Source organism: Rousettus aegyptiacus, unplaced genomic scaffold, assembly GCF_014176215.1.
Source record: "Rousettus aegyptiacus isolate mRouAeg1 unplaced genomic scaffold, mRouAeg1.p scaffold_m13_p_5, whole genome shotgun sequence".
NCBI lineage: Eukaryota > Metazoa > Chordata > Mammalia > Chiroptera > Pteropodidae > Rousettus > Rousettus aegyptiacus.
This window is the reverse complement of record NW_023416308.1, coordinates 71839569-71855076: the sequence shown is the minus strand read 5'-3', so window position 1 is coordinate 71855076 and position 15508 is coordinate 71839569. Positions and strand designations below refer to the sequence as shown.

General features: G+C 41.2%; 1 protein-coding gene across 13 annotated transcripts in view; it reads right to left on the bottom strand.

The window, feature by feature from the left end:
• Positions 1 to 15508, bottom strand: part of TENM4 (teneurin transmembrane protein 4) — a 690656-nt gene that overhangs the window by 624968 nt on the left and 50180 nt on the right. The gene's annotated exons all lie outside the window — the stretch shown is intronic.

The following is a 15508-nucleotide window of genomic DNA, read 5'->3' as shown; positions in this document are numbered from 1 at the left end:
TTGGCATGGACAGATTGACTTTTGTATCATTATCTCAGCTTATGAAATATATTTTGAGTGGTGATCTTATTTTTATTTTTTCCAATCTCAGTCTCAAAAGGTCAATCCAATACTTAATAGATGGACATCCCAGGGTTTGTAATAAAGTTAGGACCCATATTGATGGGATTTGAATGGCAGGTCTATTTTCTTTTGCAGTAAAATGTAATAAGAAAATCTGCAAAGTAAGAGAGGTTCAAATTATATGTCGAGGGTAGGAGATAGCTTTGCTGTGTCAGGGGCACAAAAGTTCCCACTCCTTTGGTAGAGCCAGGCCTCTCCCGATCCAGAAAATCAGCAAAGGTGTGGAGTAGGGAGATTTTATCAATTCCTCTACTGCTAATTACTCATGTGTGAAATCAGAAACCAATCTTTTTCTTAGAGCCAATAAAAGAAGCAGAGAGAACTGTAAAACAAAATCAAGTGAAACTAGGTATGAATCCTGATTTGAGAATTTGGACAGGACATTTGACTTTTCTAAGCCTGTTTCTTCTGTTGTAAAATGAGAAAATATGCTTGTTTGGTAGGCATATATGGGACTGGGCATGCAGTAGGTTCTCAATAAACATCAGGCTCCACATTACTCCTTTCTTTTTGACAAATTAACTTACTATGTTATACATGAGGAAGATGGATGGTAAGCCTGAGCAGTGTGGATACAAGCTAACTTAGGCAGGAATCCTGCTTCCATAGCCTGGTGGGGAATTAGCCATGAAGCCAATGAAGTACATTCATTGAGGCATTTTCAAAGCACAGAGGAGAGATGACAGAATGCTTAGTACAGTACATTTTGCTTTTTTTTTTTTTAATTCGGGCAATTTTTAAAAAATTATGAAAAAACTTAAGTCTAAAAAGAGATTAAATATATATAAAGATATTTTTGTCTTTTTTGTTCACTACTGTAGCTATCCATAGTGGTTAGAAAATATCTGAATTTTATAGTGGATGCTCAATAAATATCTACAGGCCAGATGAATGGATGGATGTACAGATGGATGGACGGACAGATGAAGTGATGGATGTGCAAATGGATAGGTGATGGGTGGGTCACGGAGCATTCCAGAGAGGAAGTAAGAAGGAAATCAGCAGGTTGACACAGTGAGGATAAAAAAAAGAGGTAGAGAATATGAGATCGCCAAATTCCTGTACTTTCTCCAGCAATATGATCATTTTACTAAATAAAAACAGTTTTAATAATCTAAAATGTAAAATTTTCTGAGGTGGCTGATTCCTAAAGTAGTTGTTTTGTATATAGACCCAACACACCATGAAGATTAACATTTATTTTCAAGAAACCAAAGACGTTGATTTCAAAACTCAAGAGCTTGATTACTAGCAATTACTTTTAATTCCATGAATTTCAAGGCAGAGGATAGCTAGTATTCCAGGACTATCCAAGGCTGGAGCATGAGGGCAGGAGAAAGAGATGGGACAGATAGGCAAGCCAGGGCTGGCAGACCAGGAATAATCAATGCCCATCCACCAAACTCAGCACGTGAAAGAGAGAGAGCAATTTCCATGAATTCAAGCCAGAGCCAAGAGTCACCTAATGATTTACCAAGATAAAATTCAGGGAAATTATGGGCACTCCTTGAGGACTGAAATCTTCAAAGATTAGTCTTTCTGCTCTGTGGCACACTGATTCCTCTAAATCACTTCCAAAACATGAGGTTATTAATACATAATCAAGAATAATACCAACAGAACGAATCTCAGTGATAAAATTTTACATTCTGTTCTCTGTTATTTAAAATCATCATTTAGCCCATCGGGTGAACAAAATTATAGTTGGCCTTCTCTGTTCACTGGGAATTGGTTCCAGGACACCCCTCCCCCATGGATAACAAAATTCAAGGATTCTCAAGTCCCTTACATAAAACAGTATTTGCATATGACCTAGGCATATCCTTCTGTATACTTTAAATCATCTCTAGATTACTTATAATACTTAATATAATGTAAATGCTACTAATAGTTGTACTGTATTGTTTAGAAAATAATGACAGGAAAAAGAAGCCTATGTATGTCTACATACGTTCGGTTCGATGCAATCATCATAGGCCTAACTATCTAGTACACATTAGCCACAACATAATGTTTTTCAATTTTTCAATTACAGTTGACATACAATATTATGTTAGTTTCAGGTGTGCAGCATAGTGGTTAAACATTTATATAACTTACAAAGTGATCCCCCCCAATAAGTCTAGTACCTACCTGGCACCATACATAGTTATTACAAGATTATTAACTATATTTTCTGTACTGTATTGTATATCCTCATGACTATTTTGTAACTGCCAATTTCTTCTTCTTAATCCCTTCACATTTTACCCCCAGCTCACAAACCTCCTTCCATCTGGCAACCATCAGTTTGTGCTTTGTGTTTGTTTCTGTTTTGTTTGTTCATTAATTTGGTTTTTAGATTCTACACAAAGTGAAATCATATAGTATCTGTCTTTGCGTCTGACTATTTCACTTAACATAATACCTTCTAGGTCTATTTGTGTTGTCACAAATGGTAGGATTTCGCTATTTTTATGGTCAAGTAATATTCAATTTTATATATGCACCACATATTCTTTATACATTTGTCTATTGACAGACACTTAGATTGCTTCCATATCTTGGCTATTGTAAATAATGCTGCAATGAACATAGAGATGCATATATCTTTTCAAGTTAGTGTTTTGGATTTCTTACGATAAATACCCAGTAGTGGAGTTTCTGGGTCATAAGGTAGTTCTAGTTTTAATTATTTTAGGAAACTCCATACTGTTTCCCATAGTGGCTGCACCAATTTGCAATTCCACAAATGGTGCACAGGGTTCCCTTTTCTCCACATCCTTGCCAAAACTTGTTGTTTGTTGAGTTTTTTGATTTACTGATGATAGCCATGCTGACAGGTATGAGGTGATATCTCATTGTGGTTTTAATTTGCATTTCTCTGATGATTAGTGACATTGAACATCTTTTCTTCTATCTATTGGCCATCTGTATGTCCTCTTTGGAAAAAATGTCTATTCAGGTCCTCTACCCATTTTTTAAATTGGATTTTGTTTTTGGTTAATTTTAGTTCTTTTTATATTTTGGCTAGTACTCCCTTATTGGATATATCATTGATGCATATCTTCTCTTATTCAGCAGGTTATCTTTTCATTTTTTTGATGGTTTCTTTTGCTGTGCAAAAACTTTTTAGTTTGATGTAGTCCCATTTGTTTATTTTTTCTTTGGTTTTCCTTGCCTGAGGAGATATATCCAAACAATGTTACTAAAAGCAATGTCAGAGAGTTTACTGCCTATGTTTTCTTCTAGGAGTTTTATGGTTTCAGCTCTTACATTTAAGTCTTTATTTTGAGTTTATGCTTGTATATGGTGTAAGAAAGTGGTCTAGTTTCATTCTTTTGCATCTATCTGTCCAGTTTTCTGAACACTATTTATTGAAGAGACTGTTTTTTCCCCATTGTATATTCTTGCCTCCTTTGTCATAGGCCATAACGGTACAAAATACCATTTAAAAAAATATATTTCAATCTGGGATTGGTTGAATTGTGGATGTGGAACCCACATATAAGGAGAGCTGACTGTAGTGGAAAACCCATTCCCTTACTGTTGTAGATACATTTCACCTTGTTTCCAACTTTTCTCTTCCACAGTTGACAGTGCAATCTTACCTTTATCTTTGAACAAGTTTTTCTCATCTTATATCATATCCTTAAAGTAACAGTTCAAAAATGGCACCATTGAGTCAGGGGTATAAACTTTGTCAATAAGTTTTCCAAAAGGGTTGGGATGATTTATTCTACATGAGGATGCTAGTTTTGTCATAGACTCACTAATAGAAATTATTACTAAAATTTTCTTTTGGTAGTTTAATAGGGAAAATGATGACATGTTAATTTCTAAAAATAGCTGTAGTATATAGAAAGACATAATTCTACGATAAAGTTTTACAAATTCTAAGAATGCATTACAAAGAAGGTAAATGTAGTTGAAAGTCTGGGATAATTAGTAAACACATGCACGCTTCCTGGAAATTCTCCTCTAGCTGCTACAATGGGCACTCCTTAAACTCATTCTCCTTTCAACGACTCTAATGCCACTTTGCCCCTTTTCTCTGGGCATTAGTCCCTGTGGGAATTCCATGGGAAAGCCTGGAAAGGAATGAGAGAGAGGGATTTCAAATATTCCTTTTGTCTAGCCCATAATAAGGATTATTCTAAATCTTTTGTCCGGCACATATAAGATGCCATGGCAGTTAATGAGTAAGTTAATTGGTTTAATCATTCTAGTGGGGACCTCCAATTCATTCCCAGTAAGCCTGTAATGGGTAAGTAAAAGATTAGGACTGCATATAAGAAAGGGCCAAGATACCAGATGGCTCAAAGGAAACTTGGCAATATTTCAACTTTTTTTGTTTTTTTACAAAAATTTTATGTTCTCATTGAAAAAAAACTTGAAAAAATAAAATAAAAATAAAAACAACAATTACCTATAACTTAAGAATCCATAGCCAATATTTTAATATATTTTCAAGAAAGTATAGATGAACTTTATAAAACTCAGACTGTATATAGATTTTTATCTAGTTTCTTCCATTCGACATTATAAATTCTCTAATAAAAAAAAATTCTTCCAAAATGTATTTAAGGCTAGAGATTTTTACTTAGCCCCGATGTATCATGAATGTTAAATCATTGTCTTCATTAAATACTTCTGACGTTCTCTCTGATTTTTTTTTTATTATTATCCTTTTATTTACTCAACATATATTTAGTGTATGCTTACTATGTGGTATGGACTGGGTCAATAAAACAACCTTAGACCCCTGTCCTCAGGGAGAAAAATATTAAGCAATTAACACACACATTTAATCAAAGCTGTGTAAATGTAATAAGAGAAGTACCCTTTAAGCTGAGACAGGAAGGCTGGTAGGGGATGGCAGAGTCAGAACGGGGTTGAGACCCAGTTGAGGGAAATGGCCTGGAAAGACTGAGGCAGAAAAGAGCTGGTGGACTGGCTGAAAGATATTCCGTATCCTGAGAGCAGGGTGGGAGGGGAGGCAAGCTGCTCTGCTGGTCGCTCTATACTAAGAGCATTGAAAAACCATTCCCACTGTGAGAAACACAGGATGTGCTTTTACATTTTAAAGAAAAGGTATGTTAACACTGAGAACACCATGGGGACTGGATTCCTTAGACCTGACAAGCCTCTAATTAGCAGCCAGTTTGCATTCAGATTTCACAGCTGGCCAGTCTGTCCATCCTGCCACTATAGGCCACCTGTACAAGGGAGCAGGGCAAGCGTCCAACAGGAAACAAGCTCTGTCACCCTGAAAGATTCACAGAACCTGTCCTTGCTCCTTTGATGGGGTTTACTTGTAAGGAGGGCTTTGAGGGGGGAAGGTACCAGGCACACTTCACAACAAGGTATACTTAAAACAAAATAACAAGATGAAATTCTGGCTCTAGGCATCCTCCACCAAGATTTAGCTCAGTCCTAACATGACCATTGGGCAACTATGGCAGGTCAAAGGAAGGTTCAGTCTTGATCACGCAGCTTTTTAAATGGTGCTATGCTGAAGCCCTTTCCCTGAACTGGGTCCACCTCGTTAACTCCTACTTATCTTCCAGCCTCTGTTCAGGTGTTGTCTCCTTCTGAAATCCTTCTCAGGCAGGGCTGAAATACCCTTATCAATTCTAGCACTTGCTACAGTACATATAATTGTGTCTTGACCTGTTTCATTGCCTAAAGTGTGAACTCCAGAGGGCAGGAGTCTGCTCAGTAACTATTTGATGGATAGATGGATTAAGGAATTTAATGTTCATGAGAAGCTGGACAAAGTGCACCTCCCTCCCCAAGGACAAAAATGATGCTTTGCTTACTCCTGGTCCTGCCTCTGCTAGGGCAGTGTGTCCCTTCTGAGTGGCTCACATTCAGCCCTGCCTCCTGCTATCCGTATCACCCGTCGGAAGAGGATCCGTGCATATTCTCTGTGGAGCCCCTGGAGTCGATGTGGTTAGCTAATGGCCTCTAAAGACATTAGGTCCTAAATCCTGGAACCTCTAAACGTTACTCTATTTAGAAAATAGGATCTTTGCAGATGTGACTAAAAATCTTCAAATAGGGAGATTATCTTAGATTATCTGGATGGGCACTAAATGCCATACAAAATAAGAGAGAGGCATGAGATTTGACATACACATGAGGAGAAGATGATATAGAGATGGAGGCAAAAATCGGAACAATGTGACCGTGAGCCAAGGAATGCCTGCAGCCACCAGAAACTGGAGGAGACAAGGAACGGATTCTGCCCTAAAGCATCCAGAAGGAGCACAGCCCTATTAAAACCTTGATTTCAGCCCAGTGGTAGCGATTTCAGACTTCTGGCCTCTAGAACTGAGACACAGTAAATTGCTGTTGCTTTAAGCCACCAAGTTTGTTGTAATCTGTTATAGCTGCCACAGGAAACTAATGCATCTGCATAGTGATGGTTCTAGGGGTCAGGACACCTGACATGTCATCCCAGCTCTGAAACTCATTCAGCATGTCTCTTTTGGAACTGGGATTCTCACCCAGGCTTCATCTTGACTCACAACCAACCCTGGGCAAGACTTCAGTTTCCTAGTCTGTAAGATGGGAGCGTAACAGTTACTGGTGGGCAGAGTTGCTAGGGGATTGAGTGGGACATGTACGGACAAGCCCTAGCACGACACCGAGCACGAGCAGTTCTTCTGTTCTGAAAACAATAGCCAGCACTGGTCAGGCACTGACTTATGCCAGACACCGAGCTAAACCTTCTCTGGAGAAAGAGATACTGAACAGCATTTCCAAGAGGGGAGTTGGAAAGGTTTAAAATACCCTGAAAAGAGAATTGCTTTGAGCTTCCTAGAAAATGGGGTGGCAGAATAGGATTTACTGAAAAGGTACAATGTCTTAAAAAGAAACACAAGTCAAAAATGTATGTGTGTGTATTACAAAATATACAGTATCCCCCCCTCCTCCCCGATATCCATGGTTTCACTTTCCACTGTTTCAGTTACCAGGGGTCAACTGTGGTCCAAAAATATTAAATGAAAAACTAGAGAAATAAAAAATTCATAAGTTTTAAATTGCATGCCATTCTGAGTAGCATTAGGAAATCTCGTGCCACCTGCTCTGTCCCACCTAGGACGTGAATCATCCCTTTGTCCAGCATATCCACGCTGTATGCACTACCCGCCTATTAGTCACTTAGTAGTCGTCTCCATGATCAGACCCACGGTTGTGGTATCACAGTGCCTGTGTTCACGCAACCCTTATTTTACTTAATAATGGCCTAAAAGTGCAAAAGTAGTGATGCTGACAATTTGGATATGCCAAAGAGAAGCTGTAAAGTGCTTCAAGTGAGAGGGTATGTTTGTATAGGAAAAATCATAGCATAGAGAGGGTTTGGTACTATCTGTGGTTTCAAGCATCCACTGAGGGTAGGTCTTGGAATGTATACCCCGCAGAGAAGGGGGGCCTACTGGGACTACTAGAGAATTCTTTATTCTGGCATTGTTAACATTTCCCCACCCTTTAGTAACCTGCCCGGAATATTTTCCCAGTTTAAGTGTATCTTTCCCATAACATAGAGGTCAGACTCAAACACTAAACCCCGTGCCTTCCTTGAGAATAAACATTTCTAGACCCACTCGTCTAAAAAAATAAAATTAAAAGAAGTAAAAAGAGAAAGCTGCTGATAATACCTACAAGTTTACAGGCTAAAAGAATGACTTTTTCTCCCTAAGTATTAATAATTTGCTCTCTTGTAGGAATTCTCACTCATGTCCTGAACCACAAAGAAAACCTATCAAAGCTCCCAATCTGTCCTGTGCCTCTGGGGCAAATTGCAGGCTGAAGGCGAAGTTTTGGGGCAGGAGGGTTCTGTCTGGTTCCTTCTCCTGGTCCCTGGCCAGGACCTCATGGTCTAGATGTGGGATCAAGCCCTCCTACATTACAAAAGTAAATGAATGAGAACAAGTAAGAACAGCAGAGAAGGCATTTTTTTTATAGCTGCTCAGTTAAGTGATGCTAAGAGTGGGAAAAAGAATCCATTTCTTTCTTCTGGCTTTCCAGTCCAGACTCTGACCTTAGAGCCTACCTTGCTGAGAACCACTTCCTCACTTCACCTTAAGTCTGATTTGGTTTCCATCACCAAAGGAAGCAAACGAGTTTGGTTAAATAGTGGGCGCCTAGCTTTCAATCCTAGTCCCACCACTGATGAACTAGGAGACCTTGGGAAAGAATCTCAACCTTCCCATCTATGAAGTGGGGATAATAAAAGGAAGATGGGGAAAGTATGGCTCAGCCAGGCTATAATTGATTCCTTCTTTATCCTGCCTTCTGCATTCAATCTTGGACCACAGTGGTAAACCAAAGTCCCGATCCTCACGGAGGTTACAAGACTAATAAGGGTGCCTGAGAAAAAGATAATTACACCTGGGAGGAAATGCACGCCTTGAAGAGAAAGTCAAGGGGAAGGCCTTCATATGAGAGGGTGTTGAACAAGTACATTAGAGAAGAGTGAGTCAGCAACATATGTAAATTCTGTGTTATGGTAAAGGTGTAGGAGGGCTTGAAGGAACAGGGCGGATGTCAGAGTGCCTAGAACAACACAAGGAGGGTAAGAATGGCGCCAGGAAGGTCAAAGAGCTAGTTCACAGGCCATGTCATGTCTGTTGTTTAAATCTCATTTTCGTTGTGATAAAAAACCTACTTTAAAGTCCTTTTATGTAGTGGAGTGAGGTTGTCATATTTGTGTTGTTAAAAGATCACTCTGGCTGCTATGTGGAGACTGTACTAGAACAGAGTGGAAATGCGACCCCGTTTGGACATTATTGCAGTGGTTCGGGGAGAGATGACAGTGGACTGGACCAGAGTGGCACCATCAAGGTGCAGAGAGATTGACGGGTCCAAGAGGGTTACTAATAATATCTGACATTTATTTGAGCACATCCAGCACTGTGTAAAGCACTAAGCCTTCCTTGTCTCATTTGATCATCCTGGTAGCCCTCTGAGGTCAGTACCCTTATCATCTCCAGGTGAGAACACTGAAGGCCAGAGAGCTTAGGTAACTTCCCCCAAGACTACAAAGTTAGAAAGTGGTAGAGGCAGGATATGAACTAAGGCTATTTGGTCCCAGAGCCCACACATCAAATTGCTCTTACTCCAATAGGCCTTGACAGCACATGGGCTGAGGATGGTGATGGGAAGGAAAATAGAGGTGGCTTCCAGAGTGTAGGCTTGAGCAACTGGGTTAATGATGGTGCTGTTTACAGGTGGGCAGAAGTTGAGGAAAAGACTGGCTGTGGGAGGCAGGGTATGGGGGGCTGGGACGGGAGGATCTCTGGGTTCAAAAGCTCTGTTTTGGACATGTTGAGGTCCAGCCACCTTTGTTTGCTTCTCACCCCTTTTCTGTCCCCTGCAAAGTGGAAGAGGGAGATGTGTGGGTGGGGCTGGTGGGGCAAAGGGAACCAGAACAATTTTAACCTATCAACACAACTCTCCTTCAACATAAACCAGTGTGAGCCTCCCAATGTCCTTTTATAAAAAGAGGTAGGATGGCAGACATGTTCAGAAAGGCCATAAATATTTAATAAGAAAAGCAAATCAAAATTATCCAAATGAGTTTTAAGTTTTCTCATACGTTATTAGGAGTTCTTGGGAGAGGCGTGCATAGGCATCTTCCTAATTAAGACAGTGTGAAAAAAAAAAAATGGGAATGAGTAACAATACCAGGCTGTACTGTGTTTCTGAATCATGGAGGCAGGAGTCCAAAGCTATCTCAGGAATGGGGACAGTGTCAGGGGAGGACCCCCTATTCAGGGTCCCACCTGCTGAGTCAGGTCTTGGAAACAAGACTGATTCATGGATTTCAGTGTTTACTTGTCTCTGTAGGATGCTAATAAATGCTAACAAAACAAAGGTTCTTGGTCACATGAGCTTGAGAAACACTGGCCTAACACAGCTTCTTTAATGCAGGACTTCTCAGAATCTTGACCCTGGGAATGTGCATCATAACTCTCCAAGAACAAGGAGGATAATATCTCGAACATTCTTGATCACAGAACACTTTTATAGCCAAGCATCTCTCAGTGGTCCAGGGAAGAGAATGAGGATAATGTTTGCCTAATCCTTTTAATTCTGAAGGGAAAAGAAAAAGACCCATTACTCATAATTGAGTGTTGAAGGTTTTTGTGTGAATGATTGGAAATCTTGTAGGGAGTGTTAAATATTAGAGGTTGTGTGGTAAGGCTCAGGGTCAAATACATACTGTGTGACAATGAGCAGGCTAACGAACCATCCTGAATCTTAGTTTCTCAACTGTCTATTGAGGATGAGAATAACACGGAGTTCTGCAAAATTTAAAGCAGATAGCTTATGCTAAGGCCTAGCTGCAGGAGACAAGCATGCAGTAAGTAGGCTTCTCTAGATGCTCCGAGATCTCTGGCAGGCTCCTTGCAGTCCTGACTCTTTAGCACGTGATCTATGTGAGTCAGAGGGCCCTGCCGAATTCCCTGCTACACCAGCTCCACCTTCCCTCAGCAACAGTCTTCCTCAGGTGGCCCAATTCCCTGTCATTATCAGGCTTCTCAAGCGGTCAGTCAGGGAGCCGCTAAGTCCAAACTGGACTTCAAAACAAGCTCCCCTTGGGCAGGTGGTAATTGTAGCTGACGATGCAATCATGCCCCACAGCTTAAAAGGCCTGAAAAAACTCCAGGAGGAAAGAGTCAGTGTGCACAGCTTTCTAAATACATCAGGTTTCTGGAATGCTCCGGGGCTCCTTGTCTGCTACAGCCATGGCTTCTGCAGAGGCTCAAATATGCAAGACCTAGCCCCATATTTCAATGGTCCCCACCATTTGTTTATAACTCATTTATTCAATACATAATGACTGATCCTCTCTTTGGATAGAACATGGGGCCAGGCATTAGGGTACAAAGGACATGCCAGTCTAGTGGGAAAGGTAAACTAGTGGTTGGTAAACACTGGGCTAGAGCCAGGAAAAAAGGTGTATGAGAATAGGAAGGATGAGGCTTTGGTTCATTCCAAACTTCAAAATCAGCTCACATTTAGAGAGCATTTGGCATGTACCAGATAATGGTTAGATTTTTGCATAAATTATCTCAACTCAGACACAATTATGATGCCATTTTACAAAGGAGAAAATAGAGAATCAGAGAGGTACAGGGAGCAGCCCAAGGCTACACAACTCAGTAGGAGAGGGCTGAGATTTAAATTTAAGTCATCAGCCTGTGCACCCTTCAGCAGGCAACTCCTGAGCAGATTCAGATGAGCGAACGGGGCCCGTGCTGGGGGTTCTCTGAAGATGAGATTAGACAGTCTCTGTGAACGACTTTCCCTAACCTGGATGCTTCAAACACGCTCACGTTTCTTCTGCTTTGTGCAGACTTTGCTCTTGAGGGAATAAAATACTCCTACTTACGTATATGCCACTCTCAGTCCAGAATTTATTCAAAAAGAGCAAATGGGGAGTCCCCAAAGAAATTTTTACAAGCATCCCTATCCCCCCTGCCCCCCACATCCTGAGATCAGTGTCAGTAACCACAGCCAGCTCCCTGGGGAGACTTCCTGATGGAAGCTCCCTCTAGACAGAATCCAAGGGGCTCCTAGAGCCAGAGCCCTATGTGGAAGTGTGGGTAGGGAGTGGGGGGAGGCTGCTACCATGAGATTTCCTCCCCAGAAAAGCCTGGGAGGCTCATCTCCAAAGGCTCAGGGCTGGCTCCATTCCTGAGAAACAAAACCACCCCTTTCTTGTGGGGAGAATCCTTAGAGAAATATTTATGAGACATTAAAACCATTGCCATCAACTCTTTAAAAAATTCCTGTACGTGTAATTATGGGTCCAAGATGAGATTCCTGGATATGGTCTAATTACTTCCCTGCAGCTCATATTCCCTGGGGTCTAGGGGCAGGCACTCTGCCTGAGGATCTGCTTCTTTATCTCCTGGGTCCTCCCAGGCCCCTACAGACTCTTCCCTTCACAGTGATCTGCTGCTTCTCAGCTGCTCCCCCTGTCCTCTAGCCACTCTCCACTCTCTGCCCTGCCCTGAACCAGGGAGGATGACCCACGGGATGGACCAGTGGGGCCCCTTGCAGGCCAGCATCAGCACCTTGTTGGCTCTGGCCAATGGAAGGCACTAGCAAAAAATGGAAGAGCAGAAGAAGAGGCTGAGGATTTCTTTCCTGTTCCTTCCTTGTGTTGGTGCTACACCCTGTACAACCACAGCTCCTTCCCACAGCCTCTTTGACAGGGTCCCCACTCTCCTCAGGCTCCAAAAATACCACTGTCTCTCCATGCCCCTTCAGAGCTGGGGTGGTTTGTCTCCTCCCTCCTAGGTGTCCTCAACATCTCTGATTCCCTCAACCCTACCTGCCTCACTTATGCTAAATAGAGACTGCATTAAAGTCTCTTTATTTGAACCATCTGGGATGCATTCTATTTTCTGATAGGAATCTGACTATAAGCAAATCAGGAAGAGAAATGTAATATTTAAGGTGCATGCCAGAAACTAGGTAAGGAACAAACTTGCTCAATCACCACCTTACTGTTGTGTTTTGGCATTGTGCCATGTGTGGGCTCCGGAGATACAGGGGGGCTGAGTGAGGGAGGGTGTCCTACAGCCAGGGAGGAGCACCTGTTCCTGTTTCTTTCTTCTCCCTTCCTCCTTTTGTGTTTGTGTGTGTGTGTGCGCACGTGTATGTGTGTGCATGTATGATTCTATCTTTTACCCTAGTCTAAAACAGAACACATTACCCACATCCTTGGTAAACAAAATATTAGAAAGAATAACAGATTTATTTTTCAACTCATCATTCATTGACCAGGGTCTCTGCCCTGAGACCCTTCTGTGTGTCAAGCCCTTTACAGGAAGCTGTGGTACAGAAATGAACAGCTACACACAACATGGTCCCAGTCCTTGAGTACTGCCGGGCTGTAGAAACTCATACTCCTATTGAGTGAGCAAGGAAACCTTCCAGAATAGAATAAAGATGATCTACCCCTTGTCCTTCCCTCCTTACTAGTTTCAATTGGCAGGACACACAGACACACAGACACACAGACAGACAGACAGACACAGACACACACACACACACACACACACACACACACAAAACATGCTTCAGCCAGATGGCTGGGAATTCTCACCCAGTGCCACAGCAATACCAGTCCTCAGCATTGCCTCTAGACCAAGGCAGCAGAGTCACAAATAGTATGTGCACATAGTAGAGGGCCACAGGGCACACAATTCCTTCACTTTCTTCACCAGGACATAGTCAGTGTTTCTCTGGTGAAAAGAGGAATAACATAATAACAATAGCATAAGGCTCGGAAGGCATCCCTCGTGGATTCTTTCATCTTTGGTCATGGAGCATCTGGTCCTTGGGCTGCAGAGCTTCCCCATTTAGTGTCCTTCTGTGCAGTCAGGGGCACTCCCTCCCCTGCCCTGCTCTTCATCCGCTCCGCTCTTCTGACATTGGCAGATTGTGAGTCTTTGGTCTGTGATTCAGGAGGCCTGTATTTCAGCCTCAGCCCACGACTCACTCACCTGTTGTATGAATGTGCACAAACCACTCCCTCTTTCTGATTCTCGGCTTTTCTGCCTGCTCAGTGAGGGGGCTGAGTGGGTGGTCAGGAAAAAAACCGTTGTGAATAATAACTGCACATCCAGAAACTCATTGTCACTGAGAAATGATAAAGAACAGTAAGAGAAAGCTGCCTGAAGACACAGGTAGGGTTACAGTCAAAAGTGATATTGGAGCGAATGGCAGGCGAGTCCTACGGAGGTGAATTAACTCAACTTAGGCAGTGGGTTTCACCTGGCCTGTACCTTATAGTAATCACCTGGAGAGTCGTTAGAAATCGTGATGCTCGGGCTGCTCCCCAAACCAATCAAATCAGAACTTCTGGGCCTGCTACCCAGGCATCAGTATATTTTTAAAGCTCCCTTTATGTTTCAATTGTACAGCCAAGATGGAAAACCACTGATGAATATTCACTGTCTACATTTTGGCTAATTTCTACCAGATAGTCAATAATTCCATTTAGAACATACATTTTAGATTCAGAAGGTAAGGGATTCTTAATCACAGAAACCTAAAAAAGCCAGATTATTAAACACTGTCTATTTACTCGTACCTCATATGAAACTATAATCCCCTATTAAACAGAACATATATGGATTAACTTCTATAATCAAAAAAGTGTAGTTAATAACCCAGTTAGAACAAGATCTTGAAGAGCTAATAATCCCTAAGCACAAATTATGTACTCTCATTAAAATCTAACTGTTACAAACTCCACTTATTCAACAAATAATCCCTTGTATAGGATTTGCTTTATTTTATAACTATAGAAAAATGTACTTTTCCTCCCTACCTTTGGGATTACTCCCCTAGAACTTTTCAAAGGTCCTGGTTCATGGGTTTCAGCCCGTTGCCAGCACTTTTCCTAACATCTCCTTCTTCATGTGTAAACACAGGCTCTACTTGTCCCTCCTCTCTCTAGGTCGTCCCACACCCTCACCCAGCCGACCCCCATTTGCCATTTGAGACTTTAAGGACCTAATGTGTCTCTATTAGATAGCACAGAACACTCCCACTCAAAAATAACATATTATGTCCTTTCATTCATCCTTAGCTCGTTTCAAAATCACTTACTCAAATTCTTTTCATTATAGAATGATGAAAAGAAGACCACTTTGCAATCAGATAGCTCTGGCCTAAAATTTGGCTCTGAGTCTTGAAGCAGACCGGCAAATGTGCAGTCACCTGATACTGACACTAAAGTGCAGTGGGGAAAATGGTAGTTTTTTTTTTCCATAAATGTTACCAAGTCAATGGGTTATCCATACTTAAAAAATGAACCTCGACCTCTATTTTACACTATACAGAGAAATCAATTCCAGATGGACTGTCGCTCTAAATGGAAAAGGTAAAACAATAAAACTTTTACAAGAAAACAGGAGAGAGCATCTTCGTGAACTTGGAGTAAGCAAAGCTCTCTTAAACAAAACATAAAATGTACTAACCATAAAGAAAAAAAAATTGATAAACTGAAAATCATCAAAATTGGAACTTCTTTTTATCAAATGACACTATTAAGAGAGTAAAATTATAAGCCACAGAATGGGAGAAAATATTCACAATATCTAACAAAGGATTTATGCCAGAAAATATAAAGAATTCCTACAAAAAGAAGAAAAGCAATCTCATTTTTAAAAAGTCTTAAAAAGGCACTTTACAAAAAACGATATCCAAATGTTCCAATAAACATATTAAAAGGTGCTCTACTTTATTAGATACTAGGGAAGTACATATTAAACCACAATGAGATACAACCATACGACCACTGGAATGGCGACCATGTAAAAGACAGGGAACACATAGTGCCATCAGGGCACTCATACACTTCTAGTGGGAG